The sequence below is a fragment of the Betta splendens genome, chromosome 22 (genome assembly GCF_900634795.4).
Source record: "Betta splendens chromosome 22, fBetSpl5.4, whole genome shotgun sequence".
Classification (NCBI taxonomy): domain Eukaryota; kingdom Metazoa; phylum Chordata; class Actinopteri; order Anabantiformes; family Osphronemidae; genus Betta; species Betta splendens.
Window position 1 is genome coordinate 591,104 of NC_040900.2, and position 10,538 is coordinate 601,641.

Sequence of the window (10,538 nt, forward strand, 5' to 3'; positions counted from 1 at the left end):
TCTACCTGATTTCAAGCTCAAAGGCTCCTTAGTTTGTCAGTCACACACAGTTAAGTTCAAGCTGGATCCACTGAAGCACACACACACATCTATAGAGCTTCTGACTAAATGTACATCATCCATACAGCTCTGTGCCTCAGACGGATCCACTCCGACAGACGTGACCCCGGCGGCTCCATCTGCAGCGTCCTCCATGTATATATTTACCACAGTATATATAGACGCGTATAGACGCACACACAGCCAGTGCCAGCAGCATCGAGGCCTCCATCTTCACCTCCATCTGTCTCCTCCTCCTCCTCACGCACCCTTCCCCCTCCACGTATGATTGACAGCCACCCTCAGGTGTAGACGGGGGTGGGTGGGGCTGGAAGGTGAGAAAAGGGTGGGAAGGGAGGAGAGGGAGTCAAGAAGAGCAAAAGGAACGTAAAGTACCTGACAGTCAGCTGACGGAACAGAACACACACTAACACAGAACTTATGACCCAGCTGTAGTCAGTCCCTCACAGATCCCTCGGGGCCCCAGGCAGGCGACACAAGGTTAAATGAAATATGTGGTTCTGACCCATCTGATCAGCTGATGGGTGCACATCCATCCACTGTGCTGGAAACATCAAACAAACATGCACAGTACGGGTCGGGTCACGGTTCTGATAAATGAGGAGAAATTCTGGTCTTAACTTTGCTACTGACCAAACACATCACAGCCAAAACGTTATCGAAACATATGTAGTTTCCTCTGAAGGAGAGACTTGATTTAAAAACAGTTTTCTAATAAAGAGGACACAAAGGATGAATAGATGAGAAGAAGGAAGCACAAAATATGAAGGAAGGGAGAGAAGGAAACACAAACAATGAGGGGAAGGAAACATGAAGGATGAAGGGAAGTAAGCACAAAGGATGAATGAAGGAAAAGAAGGAAACACAAAGGATGAACGAAGGAAGAGAAAGAAACACAGAGGATGAGGGGAAGGAAACATGAAGGATGAACAAAGGAAGAGAAAGAAACACAAAGGATGAAAGAAGGAAGAGAAAGAAACACAAAGGATGAAAGAAGGATGAGGGGAAGGAAGCACAAAGGATGAATGAAGGAAAAGAAGGAAACACAAAGGATGAGGGGAAGGAAACACAAAGGATGAAAGAAGGAAGAGAAAGAAACACAAAGGATGAACGAAGGAAGAGAAAGAAACACAAAGGATGAGGGGAAGGAAACACAAAGGGAACGAAAACGAGTGAAGCATTGAAGAGGAAGGACGCAGCGAGGGAGTGTTGGGTATATTTAGGACTGTGACAGATTGTGTTCATGTGTTTGAGGCTCGTCTTTTTTTCTTTCTGCTCTCATCAACACCTTTACTGATAGACAAGGAGGAAGAGGAGGTGGAAATATTTTTAATGTCCTCTGTGATCCTCAACTCCCTGTTTTCCACTTGGATGAAGCTTCTGTGTTTGTGTGTCTGTGAAGAAGTTTAGTTTAACAGATGGAAGTGAGTCTGGGTCCGAAGGGTTAAACTGCTCTGAACCCGGCGTCAGTCTAAACAGACGAAAAGGTGCCGCCGCAGGAACCTCCACACAAACGCTCCGGTCCATCGACGCCGCGGATCCCAGCGCACAGCGAGCGTCCGAGGAAACGAGGCCTCGCTGCTGCAGCACCGAGAGGAGGGAACCTGATCCAAAAGCTGCTGGAACTGCCCCCATCTCAAAGAGCTGCAGCTCCAGCGAGAGTCCGCTGAGCCGGCGCCGCTGCAGCGGCTGATTGTCGCGTCATCTGGGAATCTGGGCTTATCGCAGCGATAGCTCACACTGTTAACGGGAGATTCAATTCATGTTTCCAGATTTATTCCACAGCCCCAAAATTGCAGGTTGCTAAACTGAAGACTGGCTGAAATGAACGCATGCGTCAGTCAGACTGGAATAAAAGAAAGACGTGTTTCCCCACACGCTCACCTCCAGGCAGCACCGACGCTCAGCGGAACCAAAAGCAACGTTAAAGAAGGAAATGTCAGTGACGCATCAACACGCAGAGAACAACAAAGCACAGACGAGAAGCAGACGAGCAGAGGTCACATGACACGACTGAAGGACGTGACCTAACACCAGCCACAGCAGCTGGACTCAACAGGACCCGGATCTGGACACTAGACGCATTCTGCTGCCAGAGCTCCACTCTGGATTATCTGGGGCTCACACTGAAGCTCTTTGTGTGCAGATCCAAAAATCACTTCCTCCTCGGTTACCTGGCGATCACTCTAATCTGCTGCTAAGTGGTTAAGCAGCGCTACTGGAGCTCCAGGTGTGGTCTGCAGCGCAGGACACAGGGATGGGTGATCTGCCTGGCCTAGAGGACCCGGGCCTAGAGGACCCGGGCCCACAGGATACTGGTCCAGAGAACATGGGCCCAGAGGACACGAGCCCAGATGACACAGGCCCACTGGACACGGGTACAAAGGTTACGAGTACAGAGGACACCGGTACAGAGGTTACGGGTACAGAGGACACGGGTACAGAGGACACAGGTACAGAGGACACAGGCCCACTGGACACGGGTACAGAGGACACGGGTACAGAGGACACAGGCCCACTGGACACGGGTACAGAGGACACAGGCCCACTGGACACGGGTACAGAGGTTACGGGTACAGAGGTTACGGGTACAGAGGACACGGGTACAGAGGACACGGGTACAGAGGACACAGGCCCACTGGACACGGGTACAGAGGACACGGGTACAGAGGTTACGGGTACAGAGGACACGGGTACAGAGGACACGGGTACAGAGGACACAGGCCCACTGGACACGGGTACAGAGGACACAGGCCCACTGGACACGGGTACAAAGGTTACGAGTACAGAGGACACCGGTACAGAGGTTACGGGTACAGAGGACACGGGTACAGAGGACACAGGTACAGAGGACACAGGCCCACTGGACACGGGTACAGAGGACACAGGCCCACTGGACACGGGTACAGAGGTTACGGGTACAGAGGTTACGGGTACAGAGGTTACGGGTACAGAGGTTATGGGTACAGAGGACACGGGTACAGAGGACACGGGTACAGAGGACACAGGCCCACTGGACACGGGTACAGAGGACACGGGTACAGAGGTTACGGGTACAGAGGACACGGGTACAGAGGACACGGGTACAGAGGACACAGGCCCACTGGACACGGGTACAAAGGTTACGAGTACAGAGGACACCGGTACAGAGGTTACGGGTACAGAGGACACGGGTACAGAGGACACGGGTACAGAGGACACAGGCCCACTGGACACGGGTACAGAGGACACGGGTACAGAGGACACAGGCCCACTGGACACGGGTACAGAGGACACAGCCCCACTGGACACGGGTACAGAGGTTACGGGTACAGAGGTTACGGGTACAGAGGACACGGGTACAGAGGACACGGGTACAGAGGACACAGGCCCACTGGACACGGGTACAGAGGACACGGGTACAGAGGTTACGGGTACAGAGGACACGGGTACAGAGGACACGGGTACAGAGGACACAGGCCCACTGGACACGGGTACAGAGGACACGGGTACAGAGGTTACGGGTACAGAGGACACGGGTACAGAGGACACGGGTACAGAGGTTACGGGTACAGAGGACACGGGTACAGAGGACACGGGTACAGAGGACACAGGCCCACTGGACACGGGTACAGAGGACACGGGTACAGAGGTTACGGGTACAGGCTTCACGGCCACCTGTTTGTGAGGCAGCACTAACCTGGGCGTCTGGTGGCTCAGCTTTAATCAGCTCTGGTTGTAATTAATGTCCCGTCCACCGCATTCAGCCGCAACACGAAACAATGAAATCACAGAAAACGAAAGAATACATGTAATAAGTACACACAGGGAAATAATGAAATTAGGTTGAGGCTCTTCAGAGTGAGAGAGCTGAATCAGCTCCATCCTCTGAGTTTGTCTGTCTGGAGGACACGGATCCAAGCAGCTTTCTTCCATTGGTCCACAGACAGTGAAAGGAGTCGCTCAGACTAAGTTTGGTTTCGTTTACTCCCTCTCTGGTAACAACGCACATGTAAAATCACTGTAGAGAAGCTGACACACAGGCCAGCGTGTTCAGCGGGAGCAGGAACGCCTCCATCTTTGCCGTCGCCTAGCAACAGTGTCCCGACTCCGAGCCACCTGCATGCTGGTCACATGCACTGACCTCTGGCGTCGGAGCGACCTCGCAGCCACTGTTCAGTTCTGCTTCCTTCTGGATCCTTCGTCCTGTGGCTGCGATGCTCACGAGGCTTCGGGTTCAAACCTGCTGTGAACTGACAGGCCTGCAGTGTGTGCTAGCACCCGTTAGCATCTGCTAGCCTCTCCCACAGAATGAGTGCCGTGCTGAGCAGAACAGCGGCCGTGTCACTGCATGAATGGCTGCTCTCGTCCTCTCTTGTTCGGGGCCTATTATGAAGACGCAAGCTGAAATATTTTTTGTCTGCTGTTATTAAGCTGCACAGACATGTCAAGTTTAAATCATTAGCTTCTCTCCGAAAACACCAAGGACTGTATTCACACAAAACACCCCAAAATACGCTTTTCATGGCTAAAACATCATTTTCCTCCTCCTCCACTGGAAAGTCACACTGAATAAACGTCCTCATTCTTCCTCTGATGCTCCCAGTTGTAAAACATGAAGCTTCCTTTCATCTCCTCCTTCCTCCGTCCCTCACACTGCAGAGTTTAGCCAGCATTGTCACCACCCTGCGCTGCAACTGATGTTTTATGCATTTGTGCTTATTAGCAGCTTTTCTGCTTCGTCCGCTTTCAATGAATCGTCTCGCGAACGTTAACATGTGACAACAGGTGATTTTAAGGAGGTTTAATTGCAGAGGAGCTGAAGCCTAACGTCATTCATTACGCATGAAGGAGTGAGAGACTGACGGTGTTTCAGGTTTCAGCGTCTGGGACCCGTCTGGACGAGAGGTTCTGACTCTGGAGCTTCTCCTGCGAGGACACGGTGTTTCAGAGCCGACACACATTCAACCTTTCTTCAGGATAAATCAAAGTCGTGACCTCCACCAGCCACAAAACCGGTTAATATTTCCCTGTCAGAGCGTTTGAGCAGCAGCTCGTCTAAACCCCCCGACTCTGTCTGTGGAGCCCTGCCGAGCCCAGAGCAGGCCGTGTCAAAGTAAGCCGTCAGCAGATGAATGGCCTGCAGCCTTTTGTTCTCCCCTGCTATTAAGAAAGACCACGCTGAAATATTATTCTGCTGCTCCGAAATATGTCAGATTAAATCGTTACCTTCGCTGAGCCGCACACAAAAGGCACAAACACTGAAGCACTTTAAGGCCCAGTCCAGGATGTTTTTTGAGTTTTCTGAAATATTATTATAAAACCATTGTTAAACTGCTCGGCAGCATGACAGCTTAAATCATCACCTTCAGCGGTGGAAAAATAAAAGGCACAACTACGCTGCCGAGATTTAAAGTGTAACACCGGAGTAATTTGGCTTTTTGAATGGCCGCCAGCAGCAGGTTGCTCAGGCTGAGCTGAGGCAGCTGGCTGGAGTTTAACATCCACACGCGGCCGGCCGTCTGTCCCACAGCAGCATCATCAGACAGTTTAAGCGCCTCGGTGTCTGCACACTAACAAACAAGTTAAGTGCAGAAAGCACCATGACTGACAGGTCACTGTGGAAGCCGAGTTACCAGGAAGACGGGAACATCTGGACCTTCTGCCTTATACGCAGACAAACCCAATAAAACCAGCAGAGACTGGACCACAACCAAGGACTGGACCTCCAACAGGATGAAGTAATGATGGAGCCAGGGTTAGAAAACAGGCTCCAGCCTATGTCCTTCACACCCATCGGACCCGGATCCATCAGCCACACACGCGAAGCCCAGGGTGCTGATGTGCAGCGTGTGATGATGCCACCCAGCGTGGCGTCGCCGCGGTAACGGCTCCTCTTTGCGTGTTAAACCTCCTACTTTGTACTTTTAAGCCTTCCTGCGTGACTCAATAATTGTGATAAAAGGAAACTTTATTTTTCACGCGATCCCGTTGAATGAGTGTGGATGCTGTCGGAGCAGAGTGCGCCTGCAGACGGGGGTGTGGGGCACAAATTCACACCAACACGACGTCAATGAAACGCCACAGAGAACACAGATATTACCACAGTTGGCACAGGCTGCATTTTCCAATACAGTTGTCTCTGTGTGAGCCAAGTTTTCAGTGGGAGCTGTGTGTCCAACTGGCTGCTCAACAATAAACTCGCCGCCGTCAATCAGCCAATCACTAACAAATGTCACCTTGTTTTCAGCTGCACACTCTTAGTTCTTCTCTTCTGGGGGCTCTCACTGTCATTTTGCAGTTCGGAAATTGCCAGAATTCAGCAATAGCGAGCTTTGACCATGCCGGTGTTTATTTTTGCACAATTATCCAAAGCTTACTGAAGCTTTTTAGATTGACGTGTTCATTTTTCTGTTACTTTCCAACCTGCCAGTGGTTCAATGCAGTGTGACAATCATCACGCAGAGACCACAAGTCACCGGAGTAATTCTCTGCAAAAGCCTCAGTGTGAAATGGAGAAAATTACAATTTACGAACTTGCTGACTTCTGACGGACGGATCAGAGGATCTGGCTGGAAATGAGGAATCGTGTCAGCGTTTACCACCACATACTGGTTCTAAGCTGATCTGCCGGATCTAGTGGAGGTCTTCAACGTGACCAAGCTAAGCTAATGGGATCGGCTAGCTAGCGTCCACGTCCTCCCGCAGTCACACACTAAACACCACATTTGTGTGTGAGGCTCCTTGTGTGAGCATGTAGCTGGAGGTGGATGAAGTAGACTTCGTCTGCCACATCTATCGTCATCACTCAGTGACCTTTGACCCTTGACCTCATGCTGACATTATCTGAGTTTTAATATCTGTAAAACCTGCTCCACCTTCTGTCCGGTGTAAAATGCTGTTTTCTACCAGCGGTTCCAATGTTCAGTGAACCCCCTTTTCCTACATCTATCAGCTAAAATGATTGGAGTGAGATGTAAATGTGAGCACGGCTCCCACTCGAAGTCTGGAGGAAAGAAATTCTGCACTTTCACCATCCTAAACTCCTTGAAAACTCCTCGAAGGCACCGCAATCTTTTCAAATCACCGCTGCATGAAATCAGTCTGATTAATTAAGTCTGCGACAGCTTCACTGCTAATGTTCACCGTTTGTCACGTTTCACTGCCAAAGAATCCCAGAAAAAAAACCTGGAGACTCAGAAAGAAAAAGTTGTGTTTTTGTGTTTGTGCTGATAATATGGGACACCTGCGCTTTCTGAGAGAACAGAGCAGCATCAGGAGCTTCACAGGCTATAAACTGTTTTTCTTTTCAAGTTAAGAGCTAATTAACAGCTGAAACCAGGAAGGAAATCAGTCAAGTAAATGCTGGGTTTACTGGGAAGGATCGTTTCCACTGTCAGATAATCCTGTTCCATCACAGTTTGTGAGGAAACCAGACAGTCCTTAAGCCGCTGAGTCGTGTCCTGATAAAACTACGTGCTTTTCATTAGTTATTCATTAAAGTGTCTAATTTGAACGTCTGAGCTAATGAGCTGCTACTGGAAGAACCCAAACCCAGAGACAACATGACTTCACTGGAAACAAACAGACCTTCAGTTTCTCACTAACCTGGACCCACAAAGCTTCTACGTCCAACACTGTTGTTATGTAAAACGCTCTCTGGTTGACCGACACCTTGTCTCATCACGTCTGGGTAACCGCCATAGAAATAAGAAATGTAGCAGCAAATGTTAATTCAGATCAGAGCAAATGAATGAAATAATGAGAGTCTGTGTTTCCTAATGAAGACATCTCATGGTTTCTACGGTTTGTGTAGATACAAACGGACGACGGACCACACACACACACACACACACACACACACACACACACACACACACACACACACACACACACACACACACACACACACACACACACAGGTCTAAACACCTGCTGCCCTCTAGAGGCTGATGACTGACAGGTTGCTGGGTCCATGTGCATCACTTTAATAAGAACAGCGTGAGAATGGTCAGCTTCACTTCTCTAAAACACAAACTGAACATTTGAGTCTGGAGAGGAACCATGATTAGGAAGAAAAGGAGGAACCAGGGAGGGATGATTGAGAAAGGAAGGCAAGGAGACAAGGAGGTGAACTAGGAGATGAGAAGGAATGAAGGAGCGTGAGACGTGTGGAGGAGGGAGACAAGTTACTCCCTCATTTTCCTTGTGCTTTTCTTTCTTAAGGCACAGATGTTGTCTTCACAGACGTCCTCTCACATCTTCTCCTGCTTCCTCCTCTACTGTCTTTCGTCCTCCTTCGTCTTTCTCTTTCATTTCTCCTTGTCCTCTCCTTCCCCGTGTCCCTCTTCTTGTGCCCTTCTCTTTCCCATCGCTCCTGTCTTTTCTCCCTTCCTTCCTTCCTCTCTCTCCCTCTCTCTCCCTCTCTCCCCCTCCTCTCCTCCTCTCAGTCGGGGGTCTGTATTGTCCAGGTCCCGGCTCTCGGTGGGAACAGCTCCTGTGTTTGTTGGCCAATAGGTCCAATTCAGCCGAGGCCTTTTTAGAAAAACCAGCACCACAAAAGGCAACGGGAAGCCCCCCCCCCCCGCTGCCGTTCAGCGTTTTCTTACCCCTGCCCCTCCCACTGAGGCCCTCCAAGTTTGTTTAAGAGATTGAGGACCCAAAGAAAGACAGAAAGAGAGAGGGACGGAGAGAAAGCGTCCGCCCATTAAGGTAATTATATAGAGCCTGTGTTCCCGTGAGGACCCTTAATTGATGTTAATGTTTGTCTAATTGGGGGGATTGGGGGGGGGGGGGTAGGGGGCAGAAAGAAGGAGGTGAAGGTCCTCCTCAAAAGGTTCCTGGTCCTCACAGGATAAGGAGCACTTTCAGGCCTCCCTCCTCCTCTTCTCTGTCTCTGTCGTTCACACCTTCTCACAATAGCTGTCACCTCCAGCGTTCTCACATTACCTTAGCTTCACCCCCTCCCCCTGCTCCCCCCGGGCGGCAGTGGAGCTCCCACAGGCCTCAGAACAGAACTGGGCTCAGCCAATGCAGGTATTGAGTCGTCTGATTCAACGGCCTCCGGGTAACGACACTGAGCTCATTCAGATTAAACGTGTGACTTTCATACATGCAGCTCATCAATAGACCCGAACACGAAGGCTTAAAGCTGCTGAAGCACCGGGCCCTTTCAGAACCGGGACCACGAACCTCCAACATCTGATGGAACCCATGGGGACAAAGTGAGGAGCAGGACAACAAACAAACAAACAAACAAACAAACAAACAAACAAACAAACAGTAAAGTGAGTTGATCCAGATGAACTGGAGCTAACTGACAGCAGCATTGTGCGCCGCCGACGCCGCTCTGACACAGACTGACAGGGATTGTTGGTGTGTGTAGGCCCTGACGATGCCGATGAAGGTGAGGATGATGATGGAGGGTGAAAGCCACTGTCAGCCTGCGCTGTCATCTCCAGCTCAGGCCTCGTGCTAATTACCGCTGCATCTGTCTCTTCTCCCCTCGCTCCTGCGTTGTCTGCTGAACAAATAGTTCTCGCCACCTCCCTCCGCTCCCTGCTCCTCCTGACACCTCCCTGCGTCTGCTCACAGCTGGAGGCAGTGTCAGCGCCGCTCTATTGTGGATTGTATTTACATGTTTTTGTGTGTTGCGTGCGTGAGAGTGCAAGGAGGCGCTTGGTATTAAACACTGGTGCATTTCTCTCTTCCCACATCCTCTCTGTATATATTTGTGTATGCTAATGAGGGATTTCTGTGCTGCCAGCCATAATGGAGCTGCTGGATAATAACCCTGCAAAACAAACTCAGCCGCAAACCAACAAACCAATTATCTCCGCTCTTGTTTTTCCAAGCCCACTGTAATTACTGTACGCAGGGAAAAGAGAAGCAGCCGCGCTCATTGTGAGAGTGAGACAGAAACACGGTGACCCAACGCAAATCAGGAGAAATAATCAGGTTTGATTTCATTTTTCCATCTTAACTGGTCCTCCTGTGAGGAAAGTCACCCCTCCCCTCCCTCAGTTCAAATGTACCCATCATTCCCTTGGAGGGGGCTGCGAGGATCGACAGACAGACAACGAGACAGGCGTTAAAAAGGAGAAAAAATGACAGCGTGACAAATAACCTTCCTCGCTTTCTGCCCACAAATTCGACCAAAGATGTAAAAAAAGCCTCTAAACTATGTCCCGCGGCCAAATGAGACACCTGTCCAAACCTCTAAAGACCTTTTGTGTCTTTCACAGATTCCTCGCGCTGCGTTCTAATTGGCTGGCCGGCCTGTGTGTTAGCGTGCATGGCATGCCCGGCTGCCGGGAAGGTAAAATAGGCAGGCGGGGGAGCTGAATAGAAATGTGATTGTGTTGCTGTCAAGCGCTCCCACATGAACTCCCCTTTTCTTTCTCCACCCGGACAGAGAGGAGAAGTGTGAAGGGAGAGGAGGAGGAGGAGGTGGTGGTGGGAGGGGGAGAAAGAGAAGAAGAAGAAGAGGAAGGGTGAGA